Genomic DNA, 24,076 nt, shown 5'->3' with positions numbered 1-24,076 from the left:
TAATAGAGTGGTCAGAAAAGGCTTCTTTAATTTATCTGAAATAGAGCTAAAAGTCCTATGTAGCTATATATTCTGCATTTTGTTCTTTTGTAATTTTAAGTTCTGGAATACATGTGCAGGATGCGAAGGTTTGTTACATAGGTAAACGTGTGCCATGGCAGTGCTCTGCACCTATCAACCCATCACCTAGGTATTAAGCCCTGCAAGCATTAGCTATTTACCCCATTGTTCTTCCTCCCCACAACCACCCAACAGGTTCCAGTATGTGATGTTCCCCTTCCTGTGTCATGTGTTCTCATTGTTCTGCTCCTACTTAAAAGTGAGAACATGCAGTGTTTGGTTTTCTGTTCCTGTGTTAGTTTGCTGAGGATAATGGCTTTCAGCTCCATCCACGTCTCTGCAAACACATGACCTCTTTCCTTTTTATAGCTGCATACTATTCCATGGGGTATATGTGCCACATTTTCTTCATCTAGTCTATCATTGATGGGCATTTGGGTTGATTCCCTGTCTTTGCTATTGTTAACAGTGCTTCAGTGAACATATGCATGCATGTATCTTTATAATAGAAAGATTTGTATTCCTTTGGATATATACCCAGTAATGCAATTGCTGGGTCAAATGGTATTTCTCATTCTAGGTCTTTGAAAAATTGCCACCTGTCTTCCACAATGAACTAATTTACATTTCTGCCAGTAGTGTAAAAGCGTTCCTGTTTCTCCACAGCTTCTCCAGCATCTGTTGTTTCTGCACTTTTTAATTGCCATTCTGACTGGCATGAGATGGCATCTCATTGTGATTTTTTCATTTCATTTGCTCTTGGTTCTCTAGTTCTTTTAGTTGTGATGTTAGGGTGTTGATTTGAAATCTTTGTAGCTTTCTGATGTGGGCATTTAGTGCTATAAATTTCCCTCTTAACACTGCTTGAGCTGCATCCCAGAGATTCTGGTACGTTGTCTTTTTGTTCCCATTGGTTTCAAAGAACTTCTTGATTTCTGCCTTAATTTCATTATTTACCTGGAGTCATTCAGGAGCAGGTTGTTTAATTTCCACATAGTTGTGTGGTTTTGAATTTCATAATCTTGAGTTCTAATGTGATTGTACTGTGGTCTGAGAGACTGTTGATTTCAGTTCTTTTTCATTTGCTGAAGAGTGTTTTATTTCCAATTATGTGATCAATTTTAGAGCAAGTGCCATGTGGCACTGAGAATAATATATATTCTATTGTTTTTGGTTGAAGAGTTCTGTAGATAATAGGTCCACTTGATTCAGAGCTGGGTTCAAGTCCTGAATATCCTTGTTAATTTTGTCTCAATGACCTAATATGTTCTTTTGTATTTTTCCTCCTTTAAAGCTATTTATTAAAATTAATAATTGTTGGAAATTTTTTCCTGATTTTTTGGGAGTGTGTTTTCCAATAGACTATAAATTTAGTGAAGATGAAATTGTGTCTATCTTGTTTACTATTATATTCCCAGCATGTAACATTGTACCTGATGCATAAAAATTACTCAATTAATATGTAAAGTTGTTTATTATTACCCAAAATTAGAAATTAGAAAGTAACTTGAATGCAATCTATTTTACTAGAGTAAAATAAAATGTTACATGTGAAAGTACTTTTTGTCATGACAAAAGCTTAAAAGGGCAAAGTTAAATTGTAATGTAATGCTGCCTCAAATAATTTTGAGTAAGAGATATGGCATAAATAAAAGGTGAACACTAGGGGACCATCTTAGCAGTATGGCACACCCCATTATATTGCAACAGAGAGCAAAAGTGGAGCTGTATTCTACCTCCAAACTCTGATCTCTATATCCCCTTCGTTCTTCCTCAAAACATAAAAGGAGTACCCACCAAATATTTATATCTATCTCTTTCCCTATGAATGCCTAAGATGCTGAGAAGATATGCACAATGATTCATCAAGATCATTTGATGTGGATGGGTGGGAATAAAATGAATTGAATTTCTTGTTAATTATTGAATAATAGGTCAACTGGTAAATTAGAAAATTTTCCACTTTTGCGGACAATTAACTCTACATCTGGCATTAAACATCCCGTTGTCCTGGGCCTTATACTTCTGACAGCCTCACTTTACTCTCCAGCTGAGCTCTTCTCCATAGGGCAGAGTGGTGGAGCCAAAGAGATCTTTGTTCACTCAGAGAACTTACCATGTCTTTCATGGTCTGGGTCCTGGAACCTCAGAATTCTTTGCCCAAAACAGCCCTGGCTTCACTTCTGGACATGTGCAGGCTCTTCACAAAGCTCTTCCAAAGAACAGATCCCAAAGCTGATATGCCTATTCCAAAACCCAAGGAAGGGTGGCCTAAGATTGGCTCCTTGTGAGATGAATACAGAGCTCAATGACTGGTGTGTCCACATACATGTTTGTGAGGTCCCTTGTAGTACAAGATAGAACCCAGGAAAGAAAGAGAAGGGAGAGCTGCCAGCTGAAGTCCAGGGCCTGGGCAAAAGGGCACCAGCTCTCTCAATTTGCTGCCATATTCTGGCTCAGGATTTGTGAGAATCTATATGAATTTCTGTGGGAATTCTGTTTGAATCTGGCCTTCTAACCTGGAATGGGCAATATAAACAGAGTTTGAGGTCTCCCCAAGCTGTAAACAGGAATTGGTTGGCTTGGCTTGAGAGTCTCACTGCTCATAGTGTGTGTCTCCTTCTATACCCTTGAATAGATCCTGTGAATGTCAGGGCCAGGCCTGTCCACTTCCCAGTCTCAGACAAAACATCTAATTCTTTTTCAAATTTTCCATTGAATGAAAAGAGAAACTGTGAAGACTGACAATAATTCAATCCAGCAGAAACATATCTTAGAAAAAATAAAACTATGAGGCACATTCAAGACGTGGAAACCCATGAGGTTTCCCTATGAGGTTGCCCTATCTTTGTAATATCAGCCTGTAGCTGGAGCTAACCACCACTCCCAAGGGTCCTGGGAGTGTCACACCCAGTGCTTACAAGTGGGGTGTGCCCCATGAAGATATCATTTCTCACAAAAATTTGTAACCACTCTGAGGTTTATGTTGTAGGCCCTTTTCCTAGACTGTTATTTCCATGGAGAGAGACTTGAGAACTATACTAACAGTAGGATGCTAGTGGGTATTTTCGAAGTAAGGCCAAGAAGGCAATCAGGAAGCTGCAGGTCAAGAAGTCAAGGGATGTACAGTGTCTTGTCGATTATTCTAGTGAATGTGTTTAGAGAGAATAGCTATGAATTTACTTAGATTGAGGAAAAATGATTTAGCAAATTAAATTCCAGTAGAAGTGGGAAGTTTCAGTTTGGTCAGTGCTCTGCTGGAGACTTGAGATGTGTGCAATGTCATTTTATTTCATGTTTCATTGACAGCTAACAATATTAGACATCTCGTAATATTTATTCACCATATGTACTTCCCCTTTTGTAAACTATCTGTCCATGTGTTTGTCTACTGATACATTGGGGCACCAGGGTATTTCTTAAATTAGTGTTTTGTAATTTTTGTTCATCTTTTATTTTGTAATACACAGGTTTTACATTTTATCAATTTACAATACAGATTTTAGGGGATTGTGATTTATGTTGTACAAAATCCACATATGAGGACAAAAATAATCCTTAGCCAAATTTTGTCTTTTATTCAGGTGTATGCTATGTAATGCTTAATCCTTTTCAAAAATTAAACCTTTTTATTTTGCAATCATTGCAGATACATAATCAGCAAGAAACAACAGAGAGATCCTGGGCACCATTTATGCAGTTTTCCTCAATAACATCTTGTAAAACTGTAGAACCATAGTCCAACCAGAGTACTGACATCGATAGCGCCAACATACAGAACATTTCAATCACCATAAGGATCCCTCAGGTTGCCTTTTTATATCCCCAACTCCTGTCTCTGACCCATGCCCCCTCACCCCTAACAACCACTAATCTGTTCATTTCTATACTTTTGTCAGTTCAAGAATCTTATCCAAAAGGAATTACATAGTATGTAATCTTTTGGGACTGGCTTTTTCTGATGCAGTGTAATTCTCTGAAGATTCATTCAGGTTGTTCTGTATATTAATAGTGTTTTCCTTGAGATTTTCTAGGTAGACAATCAGCTTTTTCAAATAACATTTAATTTCTTCCTTTTTTTAACCTGTCTTTTATTTCCCTTTATTGCCTAATTGCACTTCATAGAACTTTGAGCACTATGTTGAATAAGAGTCATTAGGGATGATACCCTTACCTTATTCTCAAGCTCAGGAAGAAAACATTCATTCAATCATTCACCATTAAGAATTATGTTAGCTGAAAGCTTTTTGTAGGTGTCCTTTAATTCCTATTTTTCTGAGCATTTTTTTCATAAATGAGTGTTGAATTTTGTCAAATCCTTTTTCTGCATTCATTTTATGACATTTCTTCATTAGCTATTAATATTTGCACTACACTGATTGATTTTTAACTATTGAGCCAGTCTTCCATTCTTGGAATAAGTCTTACTGGGTGGTGGTATATAATTTTCATATATTACTGAATTCTATGTCATACTGTGAAGCGTATTTTTGTGTCTATGTTCATGAGATATTGGTCTGTGGTTTTTTGTTATGCTGTTATTCATTACCCAAGTATTTTTATTTTTATTTTGAAATTTAATATGCAGGGGTCTATAATTTTATCAATTTGCAGTATACATTTTGGTATCAGGGTATTACTAGCTTCCTAAAATGAATTAGAAAATACCACCTTCTATTTTCTCAAAGACACTGTATAGAATTGCTGTCAAATCTTTACAAATGTGGTGGAATTCTGAAGGAAACAATTTGGCCCTGGAGACTTTCTGTTTAGGAATTTTTTTAGTATTTATAAGGCTATTCAAATAATCTATTTTACATTGGGTAAGTTGTAGTAGTTTGTGTTTTCTAGGGAAATGATCCATTTTGTCTAAATTGTCAGATTCATGTCTGTACAGTTCAGAGTATTTACTTATCCTTTTGATGTTTGCAGTATTGGTAGCGATATCCCATTTCATCTCTGGTAAGTCCTTTTTTTTTTTTTTTTTTTTTTGACAGTCTTGCTTGAGGTTTGTCAATTTAATTGACCTTTTCAAAGAACCAGCTCTTTATTTTGTTTTATTCTTCTTTAAACTGTTTATCTGTTTTCAATTTTATTGCGTTCTACCCTTTGTTATTGCATCTTTCTGCTGGCATTGAGTCTATTTTTCCTTCTTTTTTTAGGTTTTTGTGGTGGAAGCTTAGGTTACTGGTTGAAGACATTTCTAGAGCATGTATTTAGTGCTATATATTTTCCCATCAGTTCTGCTTTATGTGTCTCACAAATTTTGTTGTTTTCATTTTCATTCAGTTCAGTGCATTTTTAAAATTTGAGATTTCCTCTATGACTATGGGTTATAAAACTATTGTTGTTCAGTTTTCAAGTGTTTGGAGATTTTCCCATTATCATTCTTATTGATTTCTAGTTTGGTTCTTTTGTGGTTGGAGAAAGTACTTGTAGCATATCAGTTCTTTTAAATTTGTTGAGCCTTGTTTTATGGCTCAGCGTCTATCTTTATGTGTTGTTCTGTGATCACTTGAAGAACATGTATTCTGCTGTTACTGGAATGTTCCATAAATATTAGATCCTATTGTCTCATGTTGTTGAGTTCTTTCATATTGTTATTGGTTTTCTGTCCAGTTCTACCAATTGTTGAATGAGGGGTGATAAAGGCCCCAACTACAATGAATGGATTTATCTGTTTCTCCTTTTAGATCTATCAGTTTCACTTCACATATTTTCCAGCTTCGTTGTTTGCTGCATGAACATTTATGATTGCTATGTTCTTTTGGTAAATCGACCATTTAATTATATAATGTCCCTCTCTGATAATTTCCTTAGTTCTGAAGCTGACTTTGATGTTAATACAGCCATTCCTGCTTTTTTTTTGATGGTTTACATAATACTCTATTTTATTCCTTTTAATTTCAACCTGACTATGGCATTATCTTTGAAGTGAGTTTATTGTAAACAGCATATAGTGTATCATGTTTTTAAGTTCACTCTGTCAATCTTTATATTTTAGCTGGCTTTTCTAGTAATCACATTAGACACGTAATTTATCATAGTCTATTGGTGTGTCATATTAGTGGTTATCTCGTGTTCCTTTACCCTCCCTCATTTATAACATCACTGTCTTAAATCTTTCCTCTACATATATACCAGATGTTATGATTTTTTCCTTCAATCCTAACTCATAATTTAGAAAATTCAAGAGGAGAAATGAAACTTAGTGTACTGACCAATATTTTGCTTACCATGTTCATTGTTTCTTTTTTTTTTTTTTGAGACGGAGTCTCGCTCTGTCGCCCAGGCTGGAGTGCAGTGGCCGGATCTCAGCTCACTGCAAGCTCCGCCTCCCGGGTTCCCGCCATTCTCCTGCCTCAGCCTCCCAAGTAGCTGGGACTACAGGCGCCCGCCAACGCGCCTGGCTAGTTTTTTGTATTTTTTTTTTAGTAGAGACGGGGTTTCACCGTATTAGCCAGGATGGTCTCGATCTCCTGACCTCGTGATCCGCCCGTCTCGGCCTCCCAAAGTGCTGGGATTACAGGCTTGAGCCACCGCGCCCGGCCACCATGTTCATTGTTTCTAACTGAAATTTCAAGATTCCTTATCAATTTCCTTCGTGTTTGGAGAACGTTAGCCATTCTTTTAGGGAGATAAACTAACAACAAATTCTTAATTAAAAAAAAAAGTCTGTGTATGTCCTGATTTCCCCTTTATTCTTGGAAGATATTTTCACTGAGTAGAGCATTTTGTATTGACAGTTGATTTATTTCAGCACTTGAAAAATATCTGTTACTTCCTCACGGTCCCCACAGTTTCTGATGAGAAATCTTCTGTCATTCAAATTGCTTTTACCATACAGAACGTGCATCATTTTTTTTCTTGCTGCTTTCCAGATCTTTGTTTTTCTTCCTTAATCAGAAGTTTAATTACTATTTTTCTTGGTGTGTCTTTGGTTTATCCTGTTTGAGGTTTGCCCAGCTTCTCAAATCATAGGTTTAAATCTTTGCAAAATGTGAGAAATTCTTAAGCCATTATTTAAGAACTTTTTCATTCTCTTCTCTTTCCTGGAATCCAATAACATAAATATTTGCTCTTTATCACAGGGTCTTGTTCATTTTTCTAGTCTATTCTAATTTCCTCTAAACTACTTCTTTCCTCTGTCTTTTCCATTCTGTTGTTGAGTTCATCCATAGAGCTTTGCATTTCAGTTATGGTATCTTTTGGTTCTATAATTTCTCTTTGATTCTTCTTTATATATTTTATTTCTTTTCTGAGCTTTGTAGCATTTTTTCATTTGCCTCAAGCATGTTTAAAGTCACTTGCAGTAGCACTTTTATTATAGTTGCTTTAAAATATTTGTCAGATGATTCTACCAACTTTGTCATCTCAGTGTTAGCATCTATTGTCTTCTGTCATTCAGTTTGAGATCTTGTCCATTCATAACAAGTAACTTTCGACTGAATCTTTGACATTTTGTAATATGAGACTCTGGTTATTATATAAAGCTTCAGCCTGGAGTGATGACTCATACCTGTAATCCCAGCCCTCTGGGAGGTCAAGGTGGGAGGATCACTTGAGCCCAGGAGTTTCAGACCAGCCTGGGCAACATAGGAAGACCCCATCTCTAGAAAAAATGTTAATGTTAGCAACGTGTGGTGGTGCATACCTGTGGTCCTAGCTACTCGGGAAGCTGAGGTGGAAGGATTGCTTGAGCCCAGGAGGTTGAGGCTGCAGTAAGCCCTGATTATTCCACTGTGCTCCAGCCTGGGTGACAGAATAAGACTTGGTCTCCAAAAACATATATATGTAAAGAAAGAAAGAAATAAGCTTTTACTTCAGCTGGCTTTTTCTGACATTGCTCAGCAGGGGGAAGTGAGTCCCTACTTTATTATTGCAAGAGAGAGGTAGAAATTTAGGTTCCCCCTCAGCCTTCCTGTAGAGGGGTCTACTCATTACTTCTGGGCAGGGTACAAGTCCTGGTCCTCACATGGTCTCCACTACCACCATGGTGGAGGTGGCCTCATTACTGAAGAGTAATGCCAAACATTCTGACTCTGCAATGAGCTGCTTTGATACCAAACAGTAAAGAAGGGAAGGAATACAGCATTAATGCTGGGTAGGTGTTGAAATCTAGGCTTTCCATGTGGTCTCTCTTAAAATAGCAGGTATGGACTCTTTACTTCTGGAGGGGAATCAACAACACAGGTCCTTACTTAGCCTTCTGTGACACTATTCTGGCCAGGGGTATTGGAGTAGCTTGTTGCAACCTCTTGAGGTGAAAGTCTAGACTTGCCACTTAGTTTTCACTGATGTGGACTGGGTGGTGGCTCACTTTTTCTTTTACTTTTTTTGGTAGTGTTTGACTAGGGTAGGTTGTCTGAAGGTTTTCTGTCTTGCTGGGCTGCCCTACTGTAGTCCTTTGGCTAGAGAGAGCAGACTTTTATTGGGGCTGGTTTTTGGTCTACATATATTGACATTTTGGGGTTGTTATCTTCTTCAGCTTCTAGAGTGGGAAAGCACAGAAAGCAGAAAAGCACTGCAGTGTGGTCCAGAACCTGCCCTTCCCATTGAAAGCTGCATCTTCTAATCTTTTGACCATGAACACTCTTGTTTATTGTCCTTTCTGCTTTGGTATCTGTGCATTTCTGTTGAATTTGTGAGCAGTTCTCTAACACCATTGGCCTTGGAATACTTTTTCACTGTGCTTTCTAACTGATTATGAGATATGAGATATTATGGGATATGAGACAAAAAAAAAATCACAAATGTAACTCACCACCATATTATTCCTTACGTTGTGAAGTCTGCAGCTTACTTGCCTTCTCTTCATCTTTCAGAGGCTCCTTCTGTTTGTTCTGTATGTAACGTCCAAGCTTGTTGTAATTAGGGGGAGGAATGGGAAGGAGCGCATCTAATTCAGATTTCCTGAAGTGAAAGTCCTTAAAGCTTCTTTTATTGCTCTCAGTTGGTTTGTAGGTATTTTATTTTCATTTTATAGGTGCCACATGGTTCATGTTATGTTCATTCTTAAGTTTATAAATACTCATGTATATAGTTACTATTTTTAAGTCTAATGTATGTAGGATCTAAAACACTTAAATTCTCCATCGTTTCTCAATTTCTCTTAACCTTCAGGGAGAGTCCCAATAAGCATATATATGTATGAAAAACGTTCCAGAGAGCATCACATTTTATTACTAATTGCAGTTTTGATTCCACAACCCTGTATAACTCGGCATTCTGGTGAATTGGGCCCGAACGTCTGTGAATCTTAAAAATAGTGGTTGCCTCATTATGGCTTCCTTATGCATAGGATTAAGAACACAAATCGTGAAATCAGACAGCCAGGCTTCCACACTCTAGCTGGGTGACCACGACCACGAAGAAGTTCCTGAATGTTCCAGTGTCAGTTTATTCACCTACAAAATGAAGATAATATGAGTATTAATCTGCTGTCGTACAAATAGTCCTTTTTTCCCTATAGGTAAGGGAAATCTAAGATCATTTTTCTCTGGTTGCTTTCTGTATTTTTTCTTTGTCTTTAGATTTCAGAAGTTTAATTACATTGTGTCTTGATTTGGATTTCTTTGGTTAAACCTGTGTAGGGTTCATCCAGCTTCTTAAACTTACAGGGTTAAGTCTACAGTAAGGCTAAGTGTATTAATATGTATATAGCATTTACAACAGTGTCCACCTCATAAGAACCATTAAGTGTTAGTGATTAGTATTACCACTGCCTTCCTTCAAGGCAGCACAGAAAGAAGAAAAGTGCTGCAGTGTGGTCCAAAACCTGCTCCTCCCATTGAAAGCTGCATCTTCTAATCTTTTGACCATGAGGACTCTTGTTTATTGTCCTTTCTGCTTTGGTATCTGTGCATTTCTCTTGAATATGTAAGCAGTTCCCCAACACCATTGGTACCGGAATACTTTTCCATTGTGCTTTCTAACTGGCTATTATTATACTAATAAAGATCACACCTTCCTTATCTTTGTAATTGCAGTAAAGTGCACTAGTTTCTTAGGCATTCTAGGAGATTTTTAGTGTACGTGTGTGTGTGTTTGCATGTCCAGGTAGTCAATTATTTTATAGGTAAATTATAATTTCAGTCACTATATCTTTTACTTCAGTTACACTGCTCAGGACTTGAAAAATGTGATTTTCTTTGCTCTCTTTGTTTTCATTTTTCTTTTTCTGAGACACACATAAGTGTCTTGCTCTGTCACCCAGGCTAGAATGCAGTGGTGTGAACATAGCTCACTATAGCCTTGACATCCTGGGCTCATGTGATCTTCCCACCTCAGTCTCCCAAACCACTGGGATTATAGGCATGAGCTACCAAGCCCAGCCTGTTTTGATTTCTTATACAGGTAAAATATCCATCCTCTAATTTCCACGTCAACAACTTCTCTGTCACAATTAACATTTTCTCTCCCTATGCTCTGCATTCAGGCATCTCATTAATTATTTATTTTTTACTGCCTTCAACCTTTTTATTGATAATTTTATTGCTGGGTAACAAACCTGCATGTTATGCACATGTACCCTAGAACTTAAAGTATAATAAAATAAAAATAAAAAAAAAGAATATTTTTAGACACTGATGCTTCTTTTGTTAATAGAGTTACGTTGAGCAGAGAGGAAAAACCAAATATTTTCTTATCTTCTTCTGGTCTATCTGCATAGGTAAAGAAAAGTCTAGGGCATTTCTTTGTCTAATGTTTTACAATTTCTATTCGTATTTTTTAATTATATTTTTTGTATGTATTTTTATGGTCTTTTAAAGGAAATTTAAAGATGGTGGATCAGGTATAACTGGTGTGCTACCATTTTAACATAGATATCTCTCAAGTGACAACATGCTATAACTGTTACTCATGTGTGACCTTAAGTATGTAATCCTTTGAACTCAAGTTTCATCATATTTAAAATGGGGTAGGAAGAGAGTGTTAAAATTACGTTTTCCAGTTGCAAACAATCTTTAATTATCTGCTTGTATTCATAGGAATGTTTAAATTATGAGGTAGAGATAATGAAATTTAACAAATGCAGATGATTTAAAAATACATATATTTAGCCCAGATTCAGGCAACTGATTGACTACCAAAAATTCCACTCAAAAATAAATGCCTGTGTAAGGTATAACAATTCTGATACCACTACACATCTATTTTGGAGTTGAACAATTAAGTAAATGGAAGCATCTAGGCTTCTCATTACTGGGGTGAGAGTTTACAGGTAAGCAAGGGGAAGAGGCCAGATTAGAACTAAAAGCATTCTAATAAATTAGAATTGAAAACACCCTTATAAACTCATGTTCAGCATAACATAGTTACATATAGAAATGTTTGGGCAACAAAATAAGTAAAGTGGTATTAGATTATAACCCAAAGTATAAAATAAATATCCATGAATCCATATGGATATAAATAGTTGAGTGAATTAGTAAATTGGTGAGAGTAGACAAATCTCCCATGCAGAAGAATCCAAATAATTATATAGATGTTCTGTCCTCAAATAAATAGATCGTAACTTCCCCACTCCTTAAGTATGAACTGTAGTTGGTGATTTCTTTTGAAGGAGTACAGTATAGAATGGAGGGAAAAACAGTACCTTTACAGAGAAATCTGGCAAACATTACCTCAGCCAGGTGATCAAGTTCAATATTCAGCAATAAGTCATGTTGTTAGTGTGTGCTCTTGATATGACATGATGAGAATTGCACTTCGCTTCTGTGATATTCCTCCTTAAAACACACAACCACAGTCTAGTTACAAAATTAAAAAAAAAAAAAATCAGACAAATCCCAAAGGAGGAAAATTCTACAGAATACCTGTTCAGTACTTCTCAAAACTTTCAAGATCATCAAAAACAAGGGAAGTCTTGAGAAACTGTCACAGCCAAGAGGAACCTAAGGAGATATTATGATTAAATGCAACGTCGTATTCTAGTTGGGATCCTGGAATAGAAAAAGGATATTTTGTTAAAAAAAAAAACTAAATAAATATGAATTAAGTATAAATGTTAGTTAATAATTTATCAACATTAACTTATGAATTATAACTAATACACCACACCAATGTAAGATGCCAGTAATAGAGACAATGGGCTGTAGGATGTGTGGGAACTCTATCAACTGCAATTTTTTCCTGTAAATTTGAAACCGCTCTGAAATAAAAATACCTGTGGAATAAATGAGTGAATGGAAGGAAAAACAGTGTAGGAAACAAGGACAGAGATTTTAAAAATTTATGTACTGAAGAGAGCTTTGCATAAAATATATTGAGTATATTGGGTTAGTTTTTAAATATAGACTAGAATAATTCTTTTCTATGCATCTAATAATTCTATTAGATGCAAATAGAAGACAAAAATTTGAACACTGTGACACAGCCAGCATGTAGCCAATAGCATTTGATTTCAGTAAATAGCTTATAATAATCAGGCCAGGGACAGTTAGCCAGCTATTAGAACTATTTTTTTTCCAATAAAATAATTGCCTTAATTCAGACTGAGAAAATATTTGGGGGAGGATGGTCAGAGTAGTAAATACACCCAACAAAATTATTAATTAGTTTTACACAGCTATGGCCAAAGACACAAAAATAATGGGCTCTTATTAGAGAAATAAACCAAAAGAAGATATGAACTGTATCGCACAATTGTGTTGGTTTGAAACAGAGTTTCTCAGACTTCCCTTGTTTCCAATGATCTTGAAAGTTTTGAGAAGTACTGAAAGCCATATTTTGAAATCCCATTTGATACAGAATCATCTTAAAATGATGAGTTTGTCATGTAATTGTTTTTCATAATGTAGATAAATGATACATCAATGTCTTATAAATATTTCCCAGTAATCTAATGATCATATGCTATTTTTATGCTTCCTTTAATTTTCAAGGAATTTTTAATGCTTGATGATTTTTAGCCAATTCAGTTTACTTTTCCTTCATTACAATAAAATGTTGTCAAATTAAATACACACATGCACAGAAGAAGGAAACTACTCATAATCCCACGTTAACTGTTTAAGATATATTTCTCATTAGGTTTAAGTGCTGGGATTACAGACATGAGCCCCTGTGCCTGGCTTATTTTTTAATATTGAACTATAATTGTGACTATATGTATATTTAATTTATATTTTGCTTTTTATCAGTTTACTACAGTATTTTTATGTATTTTAAAATTTTAATAATGTGTTGTTATATCTTGATTTACTAGTTTGCTGGATATTTAGAGTTTTTCCCAGGGATATTTTATTCACTCATGTATGTCCCAATTCCAGAAGAAAAATCAAAATCCAGAGATTTTGTGTCTGTGTGTGTTGTGACTATAGCATTCTTGCATTTGAAACTCAGGAAGGAAACAACTGGAGTCTAAACAGCCAATTTTGGAGGTCTAAAATATAAAGGTTTTCTTTTTTTTTTTTTTTTTTTAACTGTCATATTCATTCCCTTTAGCATTCCGAAGTTTGAGCTCACAGTCTGGTTGGCCATATAATAAAGTGCAAATGCTGCATCTCAGACATCAGAGAACAAGCACCTATGAAAGTAGGCTTCAGACTTCATCTTCTTTCGCAGGGTATCATTCCCCTCAGGAGAACAGTTGTCAGAGCCGCACTAAGTCATGTGCTTCATGAGTTTCCAGAGGGAGATCCATGACAACCTCTGGTAGGACCAGAACAAACACAGCAAGCCACTTCTAGTTGGCATTGCCAGTTCGTTTTCCAGCAAGCCAATGAAAAGGCCTGTCAAAGTTGCCGTTGCTTCTGGCAGAAATGTCACAGTACTAGTGATATTTGTTTCATTGGAAGACAATACATTTTGCCTTAATTTTCCTGTCTTTACTATCCATTACTGAAGCAGCTACATCGTCTAGGGTAAATACCCAGGTTTCATCATCTTGTGCCAGGAAAATTTAGGAGCAGAGGTTTAACAGGCAAGAGAAAGGAAATCAGCTCTCTAGTAACAGAGAGGAGAGTTCTGAGGGTAAAAGGCAGCCTGCTGGTGGTGGATCCGCCAGATTTTATAGTCTGGCTTGGAGAGGCAGTGTTTGATTTACTTAGGACTCAGAGATTGGTTTAATCAGGTATGACATTTACATAGGGCACTGGGGAAGGCTGGCTGCCTCACCCTAATCTTATTATGCACATGAACTTACCCCTTCGCCAGGGCCATCTTGTCTGCTCCTTACTGTACACGTGGCTGGCAGAGAAGGCAAGATGGAGCTGCCATTTTGAACATGGTTGGCACAACTGCCAGCACCTATGGCTACAAGTCGATTTTACAGGCTGCTCTTTGTTAGAAAGAAAAATGATGTGGGGCTGCTCTTCATTAAAAGGAAAACCTTACCAAGCACTTCTGCACCCTCACTATCTGCCTGTTATAAAGTTTTGGTGCCACAAAAGAAATAGCACTCGAATAGAAAATTTTCTTTTAGTTCTTCTCAGCAAGGCAGTTTACTTCTATAGAAGGGTGTGCCCTCACAGATGGAGCAATGGTGAGTACACACCTGGACAAGGGAGTTTCAAAAAGGGGGTTTATTCCTGACACACTTGGCCCCTGCTGCTGTGTAGTTCCCCTATTGGGTAGGGTTAGACAGCACAGGCTAAACTAATTCCGATTGACTAATTTAAAGAGAGTGATGGGGTGAGTGGTTTGGTGGGAAAAATGGTTATGACGAGCAGGAAATCGGAATGAGTCAGGGTGGAGCAGGTAATCGGAAAAGGTTGCTTTACGAGGAAGTTAAGTTTAGAAGGAGAAGGCAAAGAATTGAACCTACGGATATATCGATTCTTTGAAGAGAAATTTAGAACTCATATCTAACATGTCTAACTCCTGTGTCATTGCATCGCCACACAATGTGATGGGATGTTTCCATGTGCTGCCATCTGACCTCAGTGCCAATTAGATACATACTTATAACTCTTGATGTTATATCAGACATGATAATGGTACACTGGACTTGGATACAACAGCCATTTATCAGGCCACCAAGTATATGTTTAGCACACTGAATTTAAAAGGTCTAGTGTTGGTAGGAAACACAGGTGATGGACCTCAATAACTAAAGTGACTGTATGCTTCTCAGATTCACCAGTCAAATGACATTAACATTTCCCAAATATAGTTTTACCAGTACTGCCATCACCAGCCAACACATGTTTAAGTAAAACTTAGAAATGTCCTTGGGCAGCCATCATAAAGGCTCTTCCAGAAGTATCTGTTCCTCACCTGACTGAACCGAAATATATTTGTTGGTTGGTTTTTAAATCTGAGTTCATGATGAAAATGGGAACACTTAAAATGTCAAATATTGCAGCATGAAAATGCCTTCATATATTTTCATGATAAGTCTTAAAAATGATGAACTATTTGAATTAAAAACTCTCCAACTCATCAGGATTGTATGCATTAATTCGTATAATATTTATTAAGAACCTACTAGGTGCCAGGCACTGTTCTACGTGCTGTAAGGAAAGCAGATAAAATTCCTGCATTCATGGAGCATATCTTTTTCACAGCCCAGAATTAAGGAGCCACTGCCTCCTGAGGTGAAGTTGGTAATGCCAGGAAAATGACCAGTACTGGAAACAATCTTGACCAGACACTGGAAACTCCTTACATTCTATTCCAAGTTCACCTCTGTTGACATAGAGTGAGCAGATAGAAAGATGCCAGAAGAGGAAATCAAAATCTTCTAAAATGAGAGAGAGAAACTATGAAGCAAGTACTGATTTTCTGATCAATGAGCAAGTTCCCGATTTTATGTATCTGGGGACTGGGGAAATTTGTTGGTTAAAGGAAAGGAGGGTGGGAAGAAAACCAGCAAGATTGAGTTGGATACACTCTACAAAAAACCCTACCATGTAAGAAAGAGAAAATGCTTAATATGCACTAAAATCTGGACGTAAATCAGAGTTCAAAAGTCACACATTGCTTAAGTGGAAGCAAAACTTGGAATACTGGGTTTTATGACTGGTTTTGAACTAGGAAGCTGCTCATGCTTTTAAAATTTTGTGGGGTAGTTTTTGGTGGTGGGAGGAAGCAGAAACTACAGAGGGCCACGGGGAGTGAGAAAGGTTCGTGGCAAGCTAAGCGCCAATACTGTCGAATTAGATTTTTTTTAATCCAACAAGAGCAGTCACTAAATTTAGAGGCTCAGTCCACACTGCATTTAAAAGATGAAAAAGCAGGGCCACAGCTTTGGAATTATTCTCTATCTTGTCTGGATGGGAAAAGGAAAGTCATTTGGGAGCCTGCCAAACATTGTATGAAAAATACAAAAGTGAGCCCAGGAAAAAAATAGATTAATTTTCCCCAAGGGAAACAGACACAAGGAAGAAGAAAAGAACTAGAGTATATGATAGAGACAGAACATACTAACTTGCATCCCTTAAACACGGTCTCTCATCACATCCTTGAAGACATTATTTGGCTAATTTACCACTGTTGTGTCAAAAGAAGGCAAAGTAAAGGACAGGCTGTGAAAAGGGGCTCAGAAGAAGTTAGAAAAACATGGACCTTTGTATATTTTCCTGTCATAAAAATACTAGTTTGTTTGGGAAGAAGCAAAATAGAGTTGAACTTGGTTAAAGGAAAGGAAATGAAATGAAGAGTGGCTCGTTGTTGAGGCGCACAGTGCCTGTGGATTTCAGCCAAGCCACAAATGTTGCATTACCAGTATAATGCTCCTCTACCAGAAACTCGATGCATCATTGTGGAATTATGCTCACTGCACATGGTTTGGTCCCTTTTAACACATCAAGTGCTGTTTTTGTCATATGATAAATAATTTGTGTCTCCTTAGATGAGAGTGACTCTAATCAATTTCTCTTAAAACTTGAAGTGAAAAACTGTAAGGCATGAATAAATAATTTCTTCTGAATTAATATCAAGTATCATCTTGATCTAAATATGCATCTTCAAAGTTGGGAAGGAGAATTTTGGGAAGGTTTATGTCTGTGAAACATTGAGTGAAACAAAAATCTCTGATTTCCCCTATAAATGGCTACTCTTAATGGGACTCTCAAACTAAGACAGGAACGGTTGCCTGGTTTGTCAGCATGACGAGGTTTCAAATATTAGCTAGGCATGCAGAGTGATACAGTCACTAGATATGAACTGAAAGAAAGGATTTTTTCTGCATCCTTAAGGCTGTACTGTGATGTAAACACACACACACACTCCAATGACATCAGTCGAAACTTCCTGTGAGCAACTGGGAAAGGGACTTGGCTCAGAATTCCAAGAAACCCAACCTGAGATTTTAAACCACACTTCTTTCCAGTGCTTTGCAACTGATTCCATTTCAATGAAATTATCATTGTCTCTGGTTCCAATCGCAAATTGAAGGGAGAAGTGAATTAAGAAGAAAAACATTTTGTTGGAAAAAAAGACATGACTCTGTGGAAACATTTCAGAGGGGCCCCAAACAGATGAAATCTAAAGGTGCTATTCCCATGATCTGTCAGGTTACCTGGAAACAGATGTTCCATGGAACTATGGCAGTGGCTGAAGGTGAGTAGGGATGGGAAGATGAGGACAAAGACCCACAAACACCTCCTCTTTCCTTCAGCCTCATTTGTGTTCCTGATACCAAAGCTAAACTGCTATTTGGCAAACAGAGAAGAAGAAGAGAGAGGAAGTCACAGTATATTTCCATTTTTTTGTCCAGTTTCCAGTTCCATGTCAGTAGAGCTGAACCTTGGATGGCCTAGCAATTCCCTATGGAGGTCTGCTTGGCAGAATGAAGGAACTTGTGTTAAAGGACAGCCTTCTGTGGCTCTCAGTCCACAATATGTCCATCCCCTCTGACCTCCATCACTATTACAGTGATGATAGCAAGACAAAGAAAAACTCTACTTCTCATCAAAAATACAAGAATTTTATGCATGGAAGACACTAGACAGTGCCTCCTTGGCCAAAGTCCAGTCTGGCTACAGAAATTTGTCTGCAAAAAGAAAGTAAAAGCTGTCCTGTGCCTCAAACAGTGGGTGGTCTAAGTCCACACACACACAGCAGCTTCTTCATGACTGACAAATGGCACAATTAGTGGATTATTGGTGCAGTAATGTGAAAATGTCCATTAGAGATAACATGGCTTAGCCGGGCATGATGACACATGTCTGTAGCCTCAGTAACTCAGGAGGCTAGGGTAGGAGGATTATTTGAGCCCAGGAGTTTGAGGCTACAGTGTGCTTTGATCATGCCTATGAATAGCCACTGCACTCCAGTCTGAGCAACATAGCACAACCCCGTCTTTTAAAAAAAAAGATAACATAGCTTATCAGTTACAACCACTGACATAACCAGCATACCTGACTATAATAAATTTTGAATTGCATTATAATGTGTAATCAGTTAATTGCCAAAATTAATGTGCTTTTTGACATGAGGTTCTGAATTGCTGGGTGCTGAAAAAAATTGCCTGTGGTATAGTCAACTATTTTTGAGAGTAGCCAAGAAAAGAATTCAGGTCTCCTGCTGGCTGTTCCAGGCTTAATGATTTACCTTCAGTAGACACAGTGCTTGTTTTGGATTTCACACAAGTTGGCATGAAATCCACAAAACTTTGAACAGATGGTCCCCAAGGCCATCTATGTCCTCAAGTAAGAATTCAATGTCTTTTGTTAACAAGAGATGTATGTCGGGGAGAGAATCTCTCAAAATTTTAGAGAAATGTCTTTGGATATACCCAGGCCTGCCACCGCATCACTTTTGAAGGCTTCATTTCTTACTGGGGTATCCCTGAAGGTCTTATCTGGGACCATATCTAAGAAAACCTCTCATTTTCTGGAGAGTTCTGAGGCTTTCAAAGAATACCCGCAGCATTGTGGAAGCTCTGCTTTCTAGTGGAACTTCCTGGAGTTATGAGCCTTATTTTAATTATTTTTAGTTGACACATAATGTACATATTTATGTGATACAGTGATATTTTGATACATGTATAAAATGTGTAATGATCAAATCAAGGTAATTGCATATCCATCACATGAAACATTTATTCTTTTTTTCTGTGGGAGCATTCAAAATCCCATCTTGTAACTATTTGAAAATATACAAAACTAATGTTAACTATAGTCATCCCACAGTGCTATGGAACACTAGAACTTATTCCTCCTATCTAGCTGTAATTTTGTATCTATTAACCAACCTTTTCTACCTTCCTCTCCCCTTCCAAGCTTCTAACAACCATAATTATATTTCAATGAGCTCAACATTTTTTAGCTTCCACATGAGTGAGAACGTGAAATATTTATCTTTCTCTGCTTATTTCACTTAACATAATGTCCTCCAGGCTCATCCATGTGTACATGTACTACATTTTCTTTGTCCACCCACCTGTTGATGGACATTTAGCTTGATTTAATATAATTTCCATTGTGAATAGTGCTGCAATGAAATAAGGAGGTTGAGATATACCTGAGATATATTGATTTCCTTACCTTTGGATAAATAACCAGCAGTGGGATTGCTGGATCATATGGTAGTTCTGTTTTTGGTTCTTTGAGGAACTTCCATATTGTTTCTCATACTGGCTGTACTGATATATTTCCAACACAACATATAAGATCTTCCTTTCTCTGAATCCTCATGAGCATTTTATTTTTGTCTTTTTGATCATAGCCATTCTAATGAGGTGAGATGGTACCTCATTGTGTGTGGTTTTGATTTGCATTTCCCTTATGATTAGTGATGTTGAGCATTTTTTAATTTACTTGTTGACCATTTGTATGTCTTATTTGGGAAATGTCTATTCAGGTATTTTGCCCATTTTAAAATCATATTATTTGATTTTGTTGCTGTTGAGTTCCTTTTATATTCCGAATATTAGTTCCTGGATGGATAATGTTTGCAAATATTTTCTCCCATTGTACAGGTTGTCTCTTCACTTTGTTCACTGTTTTCTTTGCTATGCAGAAACCTTGGTTTGACATCATTCCATTTGTCTATTTTTGCTTTTGTTGCCTGTGCTTTTGAAGTCTTAGCCATAAAATCAATGCCTAGGCTACTGTCTAATATTCAGTGATATATTCAAGTCTTTAATCATTTTGAGTTTATTTTTATATACGGTGAGAGATAGGAGTCTAATATTCTGCATATGGGTATCCAGTTTTCCCAGCACCATTTATTGAAGATAGTTTCCTTTCTCCACTGTAAGTTCTTGATGTCTTTGTCAAAATTCAGTTGGCTGTAAGTATAGGGATTTATTTCTGAGTATTCTATTCCATTGGTCTATATGTCCTTTTTTATATCAGTCCCATGGTGTTTTGGTTACTATAGCTTCATAGTATATTTTGAACTCAGATGGTGTGATACTTCCACCTTTGTTCTTTTTGTTCAGGATTGCTGTGGCTCATGAGGGTGTTTTGTGGCTCCATACAAATTTTAGGATTGTGTTTTCTGTTTCTGTAAATGATGCCATTGACATTTTGATAGGGATTGCACTGAATCCATAGATTCCTTTGGGAAATGTGGTTATTTTAACAATATTCTTATAATCCATGAGCGTGGAATGTCTTCCTATTTGTGCATGTGTGACCTATTTAATTTCTTTTATCAGTGATTTTGAGTTTTCCTTGTAGAGCTCTCTTACCTCCTTGATTAAATTTTCTTTTTGTCTCTTTAGCTATTATAAACAGGATTGCTCTATTAATTTCTTTTTCAGCTATTATGTTATAGGAATATAGAAACAGTACTGATTTTTTTTTTTTTCTTTTTCTTTTTGAGATGGAGTCTTGCTCTGTCTCCCAGGCTGGAGTGCAGTGGTGTGGTCTCGGCTCACTGCAACCTCTGTTGCCTGGGTTCAAGCAATTCTCATGCCTTAGTCTCCCAAGTAGCTGGGACTACAGGCATGCATCACCATGCCTGGCTAATTTTTTTTTTTTTTAAATTTTAGTAGAGATGGGGTTTTGCCATGCTGGCCAGGCTATATGTTGATTTTGGATCCTGTAACTTTACTGAATTATCAGTTCTAAGAGTGTTGTTGGGGAGTCTTTGGGTGTTTCAATATACAAGATCATGTCATCTATAAAGAGGGACAATTTGACTTCCTCTTCCAATTTGAATGCCCTTTATTTCTTTTTCTTGTCTAATTCCTATAATACAATGAGTAGGAATGGTGAAAGTTGGCATCCTTGTCTTGTTCTGGTTGTTAGAGAAAAAGCCTTCAGCTTTTTCCCATTATTAGGTTAGCTGTGGGTTTGTCACATATGGCCTTTTTAATGTTGAGGTCTGTTCCATCTATGGCAAATTTGTTGATTGTTTTTCTTATATAGGGATGTTGAATTTTACCAAATGCCTTTTCTGTGTCTATTGAGATGGTTATATAGTTTTCTTCATTCTATTGATATGATGCATCACATTTATAGATACAGGTATTTTGAACTTTCCTTCCAGCTCTGGTAAAAATTCTGCTTGATCATGCTATATTATCTTTGTGATGCAGTTGGATTTGGTTTGCTGGTATTTTGTTCAGGGTTTTTGCATCTATGTGTATCAGAGATATTAGCCTGTTGTTTTTGTTGTCCTTATCTAGTTTTTTTTCTTTCTTAAGTTCTAGGATACATGTGGAGAATGTGCAGGTTTGTTACACAGGTATAAACATGACAGGGTGGTTTGCTGCACCCATCAACCTGTCATCTATATTAGGTATTTCTCTTAATGCTATCCCTCCCCAAGAGCCCTACCCCCTGACAGGACCCAGTGTGTGATGTTGCCCTCCCTGTGTCCATGTGTTCTCATTGTTCAACTCCCACTTATGAGGGAGAAGATGTGGTATTTGGTTTTCTGTTCGTTAGTTTGCTAAGAATGACAGTTTCCAGCTTCATCCATGTCCCTGCAAAGGACATGATCTTTTCCTTTTTTGTGTCTGCATAGTATTCCATGATGTATATGTGCCACATTTTCTTTATCCAGTCTATCATTGATGGGCATTTGGGTTGGTTCCAAGTCTTTGCTATTGTGAATAGAGCTGCAATAAACATGTGTGTGCATGTGTCTTTACAGAATGATTTATAATCCCTTGGGTATATACCCAGTAATGGGATTGCTGGGTCAAATGGCATATCTGGTTCTAGATTCTTGAGGAATTGACACAATGTCTTCCACAATGGCTAAAGGAATTTACACTCCCACCAACAGTGTAAAAGTGTTCCTATTTCTCCACATACTCTCCAGCATCTGTTATTTCCTAACTTTTTAATAATCACCATTGTAACTGGCGCGAGATAATATCTCATTGTGGTTTTGATTTGCCTTTCTCTAATGACCAGTGATAAGCATTTTTTTCATGTGTCTGTTGGCTGCATAAATGTCTTCTTTTGAGAAGTGTCTGTTCATATCCTTTGCCTACTTTTTGATGGGATTGTTTGTTTTCTTGTAAATTTAAGTTCTTAGTAGATTCTGGATATTAGCCCTTTGTCAGAAGGATAGATTGAAAACATTTTCTCCCATTCTGTAGGTTGCCTGTTCACTCTGATGATAGTTTCTTTTGCTAAACAGAAACTCTTTAGTTTAATTAGATGCCATTTGTCTATTTTGGCTTTTGTTGCCATTGTTTTTGGTGTTTTAGTCATGAAGTCCTTGCCCATGCCTATGTCCTGAATGGTATTGCCTAGGTTTTCTTCTAGGGTTTTTATGGTTTTAGGTCTTAAGTCTTTAATCCGTCTTGAGCTAATTTTTGTATAAGGAAGGCGCCCAGTTTCAGTTTTCTGCTATATTTCAGCAGTGAAGCCATTGGGTCATGTAATTTTTTTGTTGGGAAATTTTTATTACTCATTCAATCTTGTTGCTTCTTGTTGGGCTGCTCTGGTGTTAGCTGTATATATATTTACAACTGCAGTATCCTCTTGCTGAATTTATCTTTTTATCATTATATAATGACATTGTGTGTGTTTTGAGATGGAGTCTCGCTCTGCCACCCAGGCTGGAGTGCAGTGGTGTGAACTCGGCTCACTGCAAGCTCCACCTCCTGGGTTCATGCCATTCTCCCACCTTATCCTCCCAAGTAGCTGGGACTACAGGTGCCCACCACCACACCCAGCTAATTTTTTTTTTTTTTTTTTTGTATTTTTAGTAGAGATGGGGTTTCACCATGTTAACCAGGATGGTCTCGATCTCCTGACCTCGTGATCCGCCTGTCTCAGCCTCCCAAAGTGCTGGGATTACAGGCATGAGCCACCGCACCCAGGCTGTGTTTTTAAACTTAAAGTATATTTTGACTGATGTAAGTATAGCTATGCTTACATTTTTTTTTTTTTTTTTTTGGTTTTTAGTTGCATGTAATATTCTATTCCTTCACTTGCAGTCTATATGTGCCTTTAAAGGTGAAATGTGTTTCTTGTAGACAGCATATAGATGGTTTTGTTTCTTATTCATTTATCCAATCTATATATATATATATATATATTTTTATTATACTTTAAGTTCTAGGGTACATGTGCATAACGTCCAGGTTTGTTACATATGTATACTTGTGCCATGCTGGTGTGCTGCACCCATCAACTCGTCAGCACCCATCAATTCATCATTTATATCATGTATAATTCCCAATGTAATCCCTCCCCCCTCCCCCCTCCCATGATAGGCCCCAGTGTGTGATGTTCCCCTTCCCGAGTCCAAGTGATCTCATTGTTCAGTTCCCACCTATGAGTGAGAACATGCGGTGTTTGGTTTTCTCTTCTTGTGATAGTTTGCTAAGAATGATGGTTTCCAGCTGCATCCATGTCCCTACAAAGGACGCAAACTCATCCTTTTTTATGGCTGCATAGTATTCCATGGTGTATATGTGCCACATTTTCTTAATCCAGTCTATCACAGATGGACATTTGGGTTGATTCCAAGTCTTTGCTATTGTGAATAGTGCCGCAATAAACATACGTGTGCATGTGTCTTTGTAGTAGAATAATTTATAATCCTTTGGGTATATACCCAGTAGTGGGATGGCTGGGTCATATGGTACATCTAGTTCTAGATCCTTGAGGAATCGCCATACTGTTTTCCATAATGGTTGAACTAGTTTACA

At 37.2% G+C, this 24,076-nt stretch overlaps 1 long non-coding RNA gene across 1 annotated transcript; it reads right to left on the bottom strand.

Moving 5' to 3' along the window:
• Window positions 1-8,979: 8,979 nt before the first annotated feature.
• LOC117092211 lies at window positions 8,980-11,959 on the bottom strand. Its single transcript, XR_004440670.1, has 3 exons — window positions 11,880-11,959; window positions 11,688-11,792; window positions 8,980-9,467 (listed from the first exon to the last, which is right to left on the bottom strand). It is a non-coding gene; the product is annotated as an uncharacterized LOC117092211 (long non-coding RNA).
• Window positions 11,960-24,076: the final 12,117 nt, after the last annotated feature.

Source organism: Trachypithecus francoisi, unplaced genomic scaffold (genome assembly GCF_009764315.1).
Source record: "Trachypithecus francoisi isolate TF-2019V2 unplaced genomic scaffold, Tfra_2.0 Contig01440, whole genome shotgun sequence".
Classification (NCBI taxonomy): Eukaryota; Metazoa; Chordata; class Mammalia; order Primates; family Cercopithecidae; genus Trachypithecus; species Trachypithecus francoisi.
Note: the sequence above shows the minus strand (reverse complement) of the source record. Positions and strands in the feature narration are given on the sequence as shown.